The 14,439-nt window shown below is 40.5% G+C and overlaps 1 protein-coding gene across 3 annotated transcripts in view; it reads left to right on the forward strand.

Moving 5' to 3' along the window:
* CTNND2 (catenin delta 2) overlaps positions 1–14,439 on the forward strand; it is a 6,416,678-nt gene that overhangs the window by 2,282,132 nt on the left and 4,120,107 nt on the right. Inside the window, exon 1 of one of the 3 annotated variants that reach the window (XM_044064923.1) lies at positions 13,775–14,117. The exons of the other annotated variants lie outside the window; for them this stretch is intronic. The gene's annotated coding sequence lies outside the window, so the exon portion shown is untranslated. Of the gene's footprint in view, positions 1–13,774; positions 14,118–14,439 lie in introns of those variants that run through there. 3 annotated transcript variants of the gene reach the window in all.

The raw sequence follows: 14,439 nt of genomic DNA on the forward strand, positions 1-14,439 counted from the left end.
ATGAGGCAAAAATCTGGACATTCTGTGAAAATCTGTACAGTTGAGAGGTATGTGTCTCAGTACCCTTAGTTACTCTGATAGACTAAAAGCTCTGTTGCTCTATTCAGTGTCATACAGACTCCTGAGGGGTGATTTCTGAATTACCCAGCAGTCTTTGAACTCCTTCACCTAAATAGAATAAGGTCATAGGCAAGTATTAGGCTAGCTACCCTTGCGGGCCATTTTAAGTGCAGCTAACTTCTCTGCTGCTGCTTGAATTAACCTATCCCATTTGGTGTTAGATTGGCCATACACATCCCATGACCGAAAATGATATATTCCCCAAAGTATGAATAATTGGGATAATACCATTAATAATTCAAATAGACTCATGCATGGAATAAAGCATTTAGGAGCTGCATGTCCATTAGCATTACAAAGGGCAGTCCTGGAGTATATTTTCTGCTTTCCATCCATGAATCCAAGGTGCACTTGAATATGGACAGGGATAAGCTTTGTTTTATGTGGATGAGGAGTCTGTTCTAGAGAAGTGGTATCCTCTGTGCAATATACCTGTCCCTCCAAACCATTCTTATGATGTTGCAGAAGAGGTTTAGATCACTAGACTGAGTACTTTGATGCTATTTGACTTGATGTGCAATAAATCCATCAATACTGGGTTGATGAATGCCTTGTATGCTAGACACAAGTCACCTCTTAGCAGTTTGTAGGATGCCATGTATAGTGACAGGGCTTTGAGCTGGTTCATGTAGGACAAATTGTTTAGACCTTGTATCCTTTTAGCAAGGTATCTCTGTGGGCATTCAGTTATTGCATGTGTCTGAACAGATACATGCCAGAGGGGGCATTGTACTCGAGATTATAACGAGAATAAAAAAGACTGCATTACATACTCTAATAAACAAATCACATGATGCATTTCACTTAACTCTAAAAAGGACACAGTCCTAACAATACATAGCATTATGCACACTGACCAAAAACATATAAAATTAATAAAAACAATATAGCTTCTTTCGGCTTTTCCCGGTTAGGGGTCGCCACAACGGATCACCTGTCCGCTCATGATTGGCAGTGGAGTTTTACAGTGTCGACTTGCCAGCCCGGCACCCAACCTTCCACTGAAGGCATACACACACACGCACTCATGCCTAGGGCCAATTTAGTGTGTCCAAGCCACCTACAGCATGTCTTTGGGATGTGGGAGGAAACCGGAGCACACGAAGAAAACCCACGCGACCACAGGGAGGACATGCAGACTCCGCACAGAAGGCACTCCAGCCAAGAATCGAACCAGAGAACCTCTTGCTGTGAGGCAGCAACGCTAACTGCTGCACCACCATGGCCGCCCAATAAAAACAATATATCTAATATGAGTATAAACTCCTTTTAAAACAGTAGCTACACAGCTTTAAAAGGAGTTTATACTCAGATGTATTGTTTTTATTAATTTTATATGTTTTTAGTCAGTGTGCATAATGCTATGTATTGTTAGGACTGTGTCCCTTTTAGAGTTAAGTGAAATGCATCATGTGATTTATTTATTTTTATTACAGTATGTAATGCAGTCTTTTTTATTCTCGTTTGTATTCTGATGAAGCAGTACAACCTGCAAAAGCATTCATACCTTTGTGAATAAAGAGATTTGAAGAACTGGAGCAGTCTGCCATTTTTGGGTTCACTAGTGTACTTGGAATTGTTTGCTTGTTTATGTGAGCCTGAAACATGAAGAATCATGTTGGTTTGTGTGTTTTACTATTACATTAAGTAAATTGACCAGAAGTATTACATTCAGTTGAAAAAAAAGAAAAAACACAGAATACATTTGTACACTATATTAAAATCAATCATGATAAAAAGCAAGGATAAGTCAAGTACAGCAGTATTTACAAGAGACAAAGAATATAGATGTAGAACAGTAATAGTTATAATAAGAAGGAAGAATGAAAAAGAGGATAAGAAGAAAGAAAGAGGAGGAAGAAACAAAGAGTAAAGGTAAAAGGAAGAAGGAAAAGAGGGTAGAGAGAAAAAAGCAGGGGGGAGAAACAGAGAGATTAGAGGAGAGGAAAAGACACATTAGGGTGATCTAAAGTAGAGCTAAGAAAAAAGCACTTATAAGTCAGGTTGGAGCTTGGCATGGGCAAGACCTGTTTTTTTGAAGGTAGTGTTTGAGTTCCAGTTTGAATTGGAGCTTATGGGGAATATTTCTGTTTTTAAGTGGAAGGGAGTTCCAAGTATGAGCAACAGACTATTTATATAGGAACTTACTGATATGTTTTGATAGTTTGTATGTGTCTATGAGATGTTTGTCAGATGTGCAAAGTTGACATCGAGGGTTATATTGAGATACAATATTAGAGATGGATGGACAGAAGGTGGGAATGTAGAGAACTGAGTGTGCAATATGCAGTTGTGACAGAAGTAGTTGTTTTAGGAATTCAGGCCATTGTAGAGACTTAAGGGCGAGGCAGTGATGAGATTTGTGGGGAAGATTACAGGCAAATCTAACAATTTTATTGTAAATTTGATCTAATATGGAGAGAAGTGATTTCTGAACGTTGGTGAGGACTGGTGCTGTGTACAGAAGGCAAAATAATAGGAGAGATTGTGCAAGTTAGGGTATGGAGGAGGGAGGAAGAAATTTGTGATTACAGTATAGGACACCAAGTTTCTGGGTTTTTTTCTTATGCTTTGATGGATATGTATGTCGAATTTTAGTTTGTCATCGATTATGACACCTATTAATTTAGTATGGGGTTCTGGTTTGATCATGGTGTTGTTAAGGGAGGTAATAAAGAAAGTAGATTTATGTTGTGCAAGTTGTTTTGGAAGGAAAAGTAGAAGTTTAGTTTTTTTTTTAGGGTTTAGTATAAGTTGATTATTGTTGAACTAGGTTTCTACAGAAGCAAAGGTGTCTTGGGTAAGAGTGAGGAGGTCTGGAATACTATGGATGTTGGTAATAAGGGTAGAGTCATCAGCATATTGTAACAGTGTGGAGAGGTTGGTAGCAGAGGATAAACTATTAGTAAAGATATTGAACAAGAGGGGACCCAGAATAGAGCCTTGGGGGACACATATGTTGACAGGAAGAAAAGGGGAGGTGATATTTTGCCAGTGTATGGATTGTTTTCTATTAGCTAAGTAGCTGGAGAACCAGTTTATGGTGGGGGACAAGAGGTGGAGGTCATGAAGCTCAGTTATCAGTTTAGAGTGGGAGACTATCAAATGCTTTGGAGAGGTCAAGGAATAAACAGAAAACTAGTAGGTTGTTGTTGCAGGCTTCTGCTACTGTTTATGTGAAAAATATTAGTGCTGTTGATGTGCTGTTGTGGGGTCTAAAGCCATGTTGTGTGGGAGTAAGAAGTTTATTATCAAGCAGGTGTTTAGTTGAATGTGGACACATTTTTCTAGAAATTTTTAAAGGGGGGGTAGTATAGCAATAAGGCAATAGTTGGATGGCTCAGTAGAGTTCCCTCCTTTGTGGAGAGGGATAGTGTAGAAAGATTTCCATAATTCTTGGACAAGAGATTTAGTAATAGAGTGATTTATAAGAATCGAGACAGGGTAAGCGATAAAACTAGCTGCAATTTTGAGAAAGTATGGAGGTAGATTATCAACAGAGGCAGAGCAGGGCTTAAGTTTACCCAGTTGGGATTTAATGAAGGCAGTGGGAACTGGTTGGAGGGAGAATGTATTTGAGGAAGGAGGAGTGGGATATAAAGGTGTAGAAGAGTCTGTGATAGCATTTTGGGTTAATTTTTGGATTGTTTCTGTAAAGTAATTATTTAAAAGGGCTGCAGTCTCTGAGGCAGTGTTAAGGGAGAAAGGGCTAGGGGTAGGAGGCTTACCAGGGTGGAGGATGTTGTTGACTGTAGACAAGAATTTTTTAGGACGTTTTTGTGGGTTATTTTAGTTGGAAGCAAAAAAAGTTTTTTATCTTTGATGACTAATTTTTTTATACATGTTTCTGAATTCTTTGTAACACTGTAGTAAGGGAGGTGTTTTATTGTTGACCCAAGTTTTGCAGGCAGTATCCCTTTTAATGCATGGTAAAGTGTGTTTGCTTAGTTAACCAGGGTGCACATTTTGATATTACCCTGATTTTTCTGAAAGGTGCCATAGAGGTTAACACATCTAGGAATAACTTATTGAAAGTAGTTATAGCATTAATGTTGTTTAGGAAGGACCAATTTATGTTGGACAGGGTGGAGTTGAATTTGCCTGGGTTAAAGTGAGTCAGATTGCAGGATTCCCTGTAAAGGTGTTCTTTGGGAGGGTGTTGGGAGTATCTATGGATGTAGATAGGGGAATGGTCACTTAGAGAGTTAGGCAAAGTACCAGGGCTATGGTAGAGCTTAGGATATGAAGTAAAGATCCAGTCTATTATGGATCTAGAGAAAGAGTTATTGTGATTCCTAGTAGGGGAGGATATCAGATGGTGGAAGCCATACAGGTTGAGACTGTGAGAAGGGGATGATGAGGAAAGTGAGGTTCAATCCATATTAACATCGCTGAGTATAATGGTTTCATAGGGAACATTTAGGGTGAGCCAGGAAATGAAGTTTTCAAGAATAACAATGTTGTTATCTGGGGGGATGTATACAGATACAATGGCAATTTTCTTATAGGGGTTGGGATTATAGTTTACAATTAGTATTTCTGCAGGAACGAAGCAAGGACGGGGGGGGGGGTGACAGTGGAGAGAGAGTAAGCTGGTTTGAGTAGAGGATGGCAAAACCTCCACCTCTTTTGTTAGTTCGGTCTGTTCGGAAGATATTATTGCCTGGGGCAGAATTTCTGTATTAGAGATATGAGGCTTTAACCAGGTTTCAGAATGGGTTAAGATTTGGAGGAAGTGGAGTTTTGTAGTTTTATTGACTATGCTTTGGATATTAAGAGAGTAGAAATTTAGGTATGTAGGTGATGAGCTATGGACTTGGGCCTGTGCAGGAGAAGGTGTGGATGGGGGTATGTGATTGTGAGAGGTAGAGATGGGTGGCCCAGTGTTAGGGTGGATATCGCCATCCAGGAGTAGTGTATCAAAGAAAGTGAGCAACAAGGAGAGTAGGTTTAGAGTAAAGGGACTGTTGTGCTTTATACAAGTGGAAAGTTAATCATTGGGATATGTCTTTACAGAGAAAAGGTAGGTGGGAGAGCTGGGAAATAAGTAGGGAGAGATAAGGAGTGTATGGGGGTAGATATGTGTGTAGTGGCTGGTAGAAAGAGTTGGTGTTGGTGCTGTGTAATGTAATGGTATGTGGTAAGCTGTTGATAGCAATAGTAGGAGGAGAAGAGGGATCAGGAGGTAGTAAGGTGGCATATTAGTGATGCAGCTGGGTGACTGTTGCTAACAGTAAGGGTTGTAAGGTATGGATAAAATGTAGGAGAGTAGTGGAGGAGGAAAGAGGGAGTAAAAAAGGTGGGAGGGGTTGATGTTAGATGGTTGGAATTGGGTGGGTAATGAGAGTGGTCAGAAAGGGAAAAGGAGGAGTTGAGGGACTATATTTGTAATGAAAGTGGGGGTGGGTGGGAATGGGGGTAGGATAGGGCAGCAGAGTGAGCCCAAGCATAGCTAGGGTGAACAAAGTGAATTCTGACATAGCAGGGAGAAGCAGAAGAGGAAAGAAAAACAAACAGTGAAGGTAATTAAGTACACAGGTAAAAACAGGGATCTCTATGCAGGCTGGTAGGGAGAAAAAAAACAGATGCAGCAAGGGTATTTGAGGTAGAAATGCAAGACGTAGATAGTAAAAATGTAAAGAAAAAAAGTGTCCAAATTAACTGACATACATTCCAGGTTTAGGTAGCATTTATATATAACTACGGGAGCTATAGAGCAGGTTTATTCTGCAGATTAAATTTAAAAATTCTTGTTAAATACTGCCATCTAGTGGCAGAAATGGATCACTGCAGTGAGGATAATGCCAAAAAAGTTGGCAGAAAAAAAAATAGAGAAAAAGAGAATGCAAAAGGGGGGGGGGGGTTCCAGTGTGTGTGCAAGCCAGATAAATTACAAACTCAAAGATTTATTTTCTTATGGTAACATTAGCACCTACTTTATATTACAGTATGGGGTGTGTTCAGTTCCATTCTATTTCACTGGGTGTTTCACAGGGATTCAGCTCAAGTGGAGATGTACACATTAAGTTGGAGAAAGCAGGTTTCCTTTGGGGTGTAGAGTAGGCTGAAAACAGAAGAAACACACACAGATGTTCTTCTCCAAAAAAGGAAGGCAATCTGGTGGTCCCCTGCCATTAATAAACTCTACAACAGAAGGAAGAAACTGTTGCAGAAAAGGTGAAGTCCCAAGACTTTAGCCTAAAAAAAAGTTGAGATCTCCCATCAAAACCTCTAAAGGCAGCTATGAAGGCAGAACTGTGCTAGACACTAAAAACAACCACAAAGTCTTCTATAGTTATATCAAGAATCTCCATGTCAGTGTCCAGGTTTGCTCTGAGTTACTGCACAATGGTACCTCCAATACTGAGCCAACAGATATTACCAACATACTGGCTGACAGATTCAGTGGCAACTTTACCCCTCTCTCCTCCCCTAAAAGACCAATCACAATACCAGAGGAATGCCAGGTACCTAGCATTACTGCAGCACATATTAAAGCTGCATTGTCCAAAGCCAACAATACAGCTTCCGTGGGACATGACAATATCCCGGGATGTGTTCTACATGAACTACAAAGTGAACTGCAACCAGACCTGTGTGCCCTATTCAATCACAGCCTCACCTCAGGCTTTGTCCCTACAAAATGGCACACTACTACAGTTATCCCTCTCCATAAAGGGGGAGCGACTACAGACCTGGCGAATTATCGCACCATTAGCCTGACAAGTCTGATATATAAGGCTATGGAGTGCATCATCATGGTCCTAATTAACAAGGATATAGGGAATCTCCAAACTCTAGATCCCACGCAATTTGGTTTTGTGAAAGGTGGATCATGGCTACTCAACCTGGTTGACTTCTTTGAGTCAGTCACCAGAGCTGTGGATGAGGGCAAGGCAGTTCATACAGCCTACCTCAATCTGGCCAAGGCCTTTGATACCATTCCCCACTTAAGAATTATTGATAAACTTACCAAACTAGGCATCAACCCCTATATCACAAGGTGGGTTGCAAATTGGCTCACAGATAGAACCCACAGTGTGAAAATAGCAGACTGCAAGTCAGACGTCCAGGGCAACACGGAGGGACTCTGGCTGACCAGGTTCACAGACCACTGAAAGCTGGGAGCCATTATTAACTCCCCAAGTGATGTAGACATCCTACAGAAAGGTCTCACTGAGACCAATGACTGGTGTCGAAACCATGGCAATAAGCTTAATGCCAAAAAATGCTTTGCCATCCCCTTTGGGAAAACTCAGTTCCTACTAATTACCACATCGATGGGAGCCCAATGAACACTGAAGGCGTTATAAGAGATCTGAGGACACAGGTAGACAGCAACCTCTCCTTCGACCACCACATTGCCACTGTGGACAAAGTCATTCAATGTGGCACATCTCATTACCAAGGGTTTTGCATCCAGGAAGAAAGAGGTCATCATCTCTCTCTACTCTTCCCTCATTAGGCCAGTCATTGAGTATAATGCCCCATTTGGTATGTACCTCACTATACACATGCAGCAGCTGGAAAGGCCACAAAAGTACCTCACAAAGAGGATCCTAGGCCTTAAACACATGTCCTACATGGACAGACTCAAACAACTCCAGCTATTCTCTGTCTCATATTGTCTACTAAGAGGCAATCTCTGCTTGACTTACAAAGCCATGTCTGTCCCAGCTCTGTTAGAAATGCTACATCTAAAGAAATCCCAATCCCTCCACACCACACGCTCCAGAGACCTCAGCCTCATTACCACAATCAACAGAAGATGCTGGAGGGACAGGTTCATAACCCAGAGACTGCCCATGCTGTGGAATAGAATTCCCATACATGTCAAGCAGAGCACCTCACTGGCCCTCTTCAAGAGAAATCTTGATGAGTGGATGGGAAATAGAAAGTTCACCCCGGGGATTACATCAGTGGCTCTACTTGATAGAGGCACTTAGAACTAACGTTGGGCAGCATGATGCCAGGGCACTTCTATGGGCTAGGCTTGTAAAGGCTCCAGGGCTATTAGCCTAGTACACAACTATGAACCTATGAATACAGTTATAAGCTAGGAGGTTTCCTTTGGGGTGTAGAGTAGGTTGAAAAAGAGAAGAAACAACAGAGTTATAAGCTAGGAGAACAGGTGTAGTAGATACAAGAAAGGGAAGAGAGAGAAATGAAAATAAAAAAGCGGGGAGAGGTGAATAAAGGAGAGTCAGGATGAAGTGATGGGAGTAGGATATGTGGTGAAACAAAGTAGTGAGCAGACGGAGTTAGGTGTAGATGGAGAGGTGAGAGGAAAATGCGAGAAAAACAGTGCAAAGAGTTATGAAAGTAGTAAAATGAGTTTTATAGCACAAAGAGACAAATATTCCCTGAATAACCAACCCTACAGGTTCAAACATTAAAACAGGCTATTAGCGATCAGATGCAGATTCTAGGATTCAAAGGTAACAACAAAGGTAATATATGCGAGCAGTTCATGCTCTTTCCTAGTAAGCCCAAAAGCTAACGACATCCAGCTGACCAAACAACAGTGTACCCTAGGCACTAATTAATGCAACCGTAGGTCTTGCAATTCATTGTAAGCAACATCAGTATACACAGCTACATAGCTTACAGGACATTAAATGATATACATTTGTTTGAGTACAGTGTTACAGGGAGATCAGGCAGGGATGAAGGTTGAGTTGACTTCACAATCTGAATTTTCCACCTACAAGCGAAATAGCCATAGTGGGCGAATACAGTGATATGAGATAAGCAAGCCTCATTGTAGAACAACAACAGTTACCAGCATTAATGAAATAATGTTATAACATACTAATATCATTCAAGGCATTTAATAAGACTATAAGTAGAAAACAGCAGTATATGACAATTATTCTAGCAGAGGAGGTTGAATATTCTACAAAATCTAGTAATGCAAGAAACAAATGCTTACCAGCAAGCACACAGCGGCGAAAGAGAGAGTAAGGGAGATTATTTAAAAATGGCACCAGTCATAGGTTCATAGGTAGATACTAGGCTATCAGCCCAAGGGCCAACGTAAGCCTAGCCAACAGGGTTCCCTGCTTACGCCAACCAAGAAAGTTATTTTCCTGTGCCACTGTTGAGCAGAGACACAGAAGTGATCCCCGGAGTGTATTTCCTATTTCCCATCCACTCATCAAGATTTTTCTTGAAGAGTGCTAATGAAGAACTTTGCTTGACATAGATGGGTAGTCTGTTCCAGAGTATGGGAAGACTCTGGGACAGGAATCTATCCCTCCAGCATGTCCTGTTTATTGTGGTGACAAGGTTTAGATCCCTAGAGTGTGTAGCTCGGAGGGATTGGGATTTCTTTAGGTGTAGCATGTCCAGCAGCTCTGGGTTTGACATAGCTTTATATGTTAGGCAAAGATCACCTCGGAGTAGGCAATATGCTACAGAGTAAAGCTGGAGTTTTTTGAGGCGGTCAGTGTAGGGCATTTGTTTGTCTTTACTGACCTCTATTTGTAAAGTCTCATGAAAGTGGGAGGGAGAAAGAGAACACAGCCAGGTAACAGGGTAGAGGGGGAGGGGGTTAGCAGGATTGCAAAGGTAGTCTAGATAACTAGTGACCTGCGCACTGAAGCACTACCTGACCCGGCAGGGAGAAGCATAAGAGGAAAGAAAAACAAACAGTAAAGGTAAGTATGTACACAGGTAAAAACAGGGGGGCTCCATACAGGCTGATAGGGGGAGAAAACAGATGCAGCAAAGGGTATTTGAGGTAGAAATGCAAGACCTAGATGATAAAACTTTTTTTAAAAAAAGTGACCAAATGAACCGATATAAGTTCCAGGTTTAAGTAGTATTTGTATGAAGCTACGGGAGCTAGACAGCAGGTTTATTCTGCAGATTAAATTTAAAAATTATTGTAGAATACTGCCATCTAGTTCCAGAAATGGATCAGTGCAGTGAAGATTATGCCGAAAAAGACGGCAGAAAAAAATAGCGAGAGAAAAAGAGAATGCAAAAGTGTGTGTGTGTGTGTGTGTGTGTGTGTGTGTGTGTCGGGGGGGGGGGGGTCCCAACATCTGTGCAAGCCAGATAAATTACAAACTGTAGGCTAGCACATACTTTATATCACAGTATGGGGTGTGTTCAGTTCCATTCTGTTTCGCTGGATGTTTCACAGGGATTCAGCTGAAGTGGAGATGTACACATTAAGTTGGGAAAGCAGGTTTCCTTTGGGGTGTAGACTAAGTTTATATAACAGTATGGGGTGTGTTCAGTTCCATTCTGTTTCAATGGGTGTTTCACGGGGATTCAGCTCAAGTGAAGATGTACACATTAAGATGGGGAAAGCAGGTTTCCTTTGGGGTGTAGACTAAGTTTATATAACAGTATGGGGTGTGTTCAGTTCCATTCTGTTTCAATGGGTGTTTCACGGGGATTCAGCTCAAGTGGAGATGTACACATTAAGATGGGGAAAGCAGGTTTCCTTTGGGGTGTAGAGTAGGTTTATATTACTGTATGGGGTGTGTTCAGTTCCATTCTGTTTTGCTGGGTGTTTCACGGGGATTCAGCTCAAGTGGAGATGTACACATTAAGTTGGGGAAAGTAGGTTTCCTTTGGGGTGTAGAGTACACACAGCACCAAGGGAAAGTAAGGGAGATTATTTAAAAATCTGTATCCTTTACGTTAGCCACTTATAGGGTTGTCACCTGTGAGGAAACTGTCATGACAGAGAGGAAATCAAGGTCTCTGTGAAGAAATCTGGAAATCAGGGTCCTTGTCAGGAAATAAAGTTTTTGTGGGTACTTAAGTATTTTGACTCATTCTGAGAGCTAACATATTTCTAAAGTATATATATTTCCTAAATGTTTACTGTTTCACTTGAATTTCCTATTTGTAATAAAATTATTTTATTAGAATAATCTCTGTGACCATTAGCAGGCAGTTGTACGTATGAATAAAATCTGGGTTAAGGAAAATCATGAAGTACACATTTAAGAAACAGTGTACAATTGCTAATTCTTTTTCATTTCCTTGTTTCCTGAGTATAATAGTTTCAACAAAGCAACCAGTTGCCTAAACATTACAGATATCTTTTAACATGTTTATAAGTTTGTTTAACTTTTGCATTTAGCATACTATTTACATTTTCTTCAAAATTGTTGTTCACATGATTATTAACTTTGAAAGAAATGCAATGCACATTTACTTATAGAAATGTGTGAGGCAATAGGTTAAGAAAAGTGTAAGACTTTTGTCATGTTTTTGCCTCTTCTAATGGCGGCAACCTTATACACTGGTGGACCTCCTGCATATCTACAAAACAAACAGACACCAGAATTACCTGTTCTAGGGACTTGAACCTTGCCTGTGATGTGGGTGGTACCTGCTGGAGAGATGGGAGTGTGTCCCAGAGGCTGCCACATCTATGGAACCGGGTCCCCATCCATGTAAGACAGAGTTCCTCCCTAGCCCAATTCAAGTGCAACTTGGACAACTGGATGGAAAACCGAAAATTCATCCCTGGCTTGGTACCTATGTCTCTAATGGACACAGGTAACCTGTAAATGGTTCAGCTCCCAGGCCCATGCTTACACTTATCAAGGGTATTAGAACTTGTCAGAGATGTGGGATGCATGGCTAGGCTTAAAAAGGCCCTTGTGGTCATTAGCCTAGTAAACACCTATGAACCTATGAAGCCTCAGAAAATATCTCAAGCAGTTTGTTAATGACCAGAACCTTATATGGATAGTGTCCTTATCTACTTTAGTCTGCTTGCATGACATTACTGTTTTGCTTGGAAGAAATGCACTTGCTCTTAAAAAAATAAATAAATAAAAAAATAAGAACTATTGCAATAATGTAGGGTTTATTTCTCATATTCTTTACTGAATGGACTCCAGGGACTGGTACCACAACAGTGTCTTACTATTAAGTGTAGAATATACATGTGGATTTGCAACCTTCAAACCTTGCATTATTAAACTGGATAGTTCTAGTCTATTATCAAATCAATATAAACCTAAATGTGTCTTCTTTAAAAAAATACTTTGAAAATAGATCTTACCCCCCCCCCTAAAAACATAATTCATCCTTTTGCAAGGGTCTCAAACCATGCAACCCTCATTTTAGGGTGGCTTGTACCCCAGTACCACCCAGAATGAACTGGTCTTACTCCAAGGCCCCATCACCTTAGTGAAAGGAGGAAACGGTCAGCTCTCTGCAAAGCTGCATAACCTCAGAGATTAAGCAACTTCCTCACCCTACATTTCAACAGAAGCTGTATTTAAGGAGATACAGGTTGTAACAGCCCATTTTACAAAGAAACTATACGAGAAAATTTTGGCAGTCCAAACTGCACTATTGTCTTTGGTCCTTATGGTTATCTATCAGTCCCAGATGTGTTTATACATCTATATTTCAGCCTTCCTTTCTTTCTGTCTGTCTGCCTTCATCCCTATCTGTGTCTTAAGCCTATCTGCCTATCTTTCTACTGTGCAAATTGTTTAGTCCAGCTGATTGCATATCTTTCTCTACTATTTTGTTTTATTGTTTTGCGAAGTACATCCATGCCATACATTTTTTTTCTTTTTTCTTATATGTTATCTAAAGTTTGTTTTTTTTTTAATCCGCGGTGGTGCCTCACAGCAAGAGGTTCTCCCGTTTGATTCTCTTGGCTGGAGTGCGGGGACTGCCTTCTGTGTGGAGTCTGCATGTCCTCCCCGCGGTTGGGTGGGCATTCGAAAGACATGTGTAAATGGGTGGTTCTTCGTTGAAAGTTGAACGTCGAGCTGGCACCTCGGCGTTCATAAAAATATACTGCCAATCATTAGCGGACCGGAGTTCCGCTGTGGCAACCCCTAACTGGGAAAAAGCCGAAAGACAAACAAAACATGTTATCTAAAGTTTTTCTAGGCGACTCTGTTCACATTTTTTGTCTGATCTAAAATAATTTAATGTAACTTCCTTCTATTGCATATATTGTATGTTATGATACTATTGCCTATATTAGAGCTTTTCTCCCCGGGCCTCTACTGAAAATGGGCATATATCCAGTTAGACTAGCCTGATCAACAAATGTAAAATAAATAAATAAATGTGATATGTAAAAAGGCAGTATTCCTTGCTTGAGAAGCTAACCAATGTACTAAATCTTACACCAGTCATTCACGCAGAGAAAATGTGCCAGCAAATCTTTTATGGAAACATGTAGTTTCTGTCATTTCTTCACAGATATCACTGACAGTACCATTCTGATGTATAAGCTCTACTGGATAATTACTGTTCACAGAAGCTGCAGGCATATGAATAATTATCTGTAGCATGGCTCTTTATGCAATGATTATGTCTGAAAATATTTTGATGGCACGGAAACAAAGCTCCTTTGTTAAGAAAATTAAGAGGATGAAAAAGTGAGAGCTTAGTTATTTCTTCCTGCAGTACACATGGCAGAGGAAAACAAAGGTTGAATGTGTTTTATAGGCCTTCTGAATGCTTGCTCTGAGATGATCTAGCCTGAAGCCTGGGCAGAGCAAATGAAGAAAAGCATCCTGATTGGAAGGCTGCTGGATTTGCCAGTCAGGGCAGTGGGAGGGTCCTTTTGTGATGAAATGTTGCATAAATAATGCCAATGGGGGTCTAAATTCACTGTTGCTATGGAGACCTTTGTGCCTGGCTGAACTCTATTCTTTTCTACTTGAAGGCTGCAACCACTGGGTTTGCAGCACCTCTAAAGAATATCAAATTTTCCCTCCCCTGATAAGTAAATGACTGAAAGCTACAGTGAAAATCATTTTGCTTTTTTCTTATCTTTAGCTACTGTATAGTGTGTTGCGATGAAGCCCTTTAAATAATTAAGCATTCTTTTATGGGTGGAGGAACCATTTCTGCTGTTGCATTAGCCACTGTTTTGGAAAGGAGGGAAACGTTGAGCCCCCCTCAGCTTTGTAGGGCTGACCTTGCTGTTTGTTCGGAGCACATTTTTCATCGTGACTAAGGACCATTTTCGTTCAAACTGTGCATTTCAGGTAAAGCAAAATCAGAACATCCTATTTAATTGAGCTCTACTGACTAACCCAGGTGCTTTATTGTAACTCATGATTCTAGCCATTTCTTTTTGCTGTAATCTTTGTTTATTAAATGCAATCATACTAAAGTTTGGAAACCTCTGCATTCCCTTATGATTTATTTAATCAGATATAGGTTTTTATTGGATAAGGAAATATAGATTTAGTTGTGCCATAAATATAGAGCTGATATATAGCAAATATTGAAATGGAAGGAAAGAAAGTGTTTGCAGATAGACCTGTTACTCTGACACAGACAGGGTGTGCTACTTGCAATAAGTGT

This window comes from Protopterus annectens, chromosome 3.part0 (assembly GCF_019279795.1).
Source record: "Protopterus annectens isolate FY-2018-M chromosome 3.part0, PAN1.0, whole genome shotgun sequence".
In the NCBI taxonomy this organism is placed as follows: Eukaryota; Metazoa; Chordata; order Ceratodontiformes; family Protopteridae; genus Protopterus; species Protopterus annectens.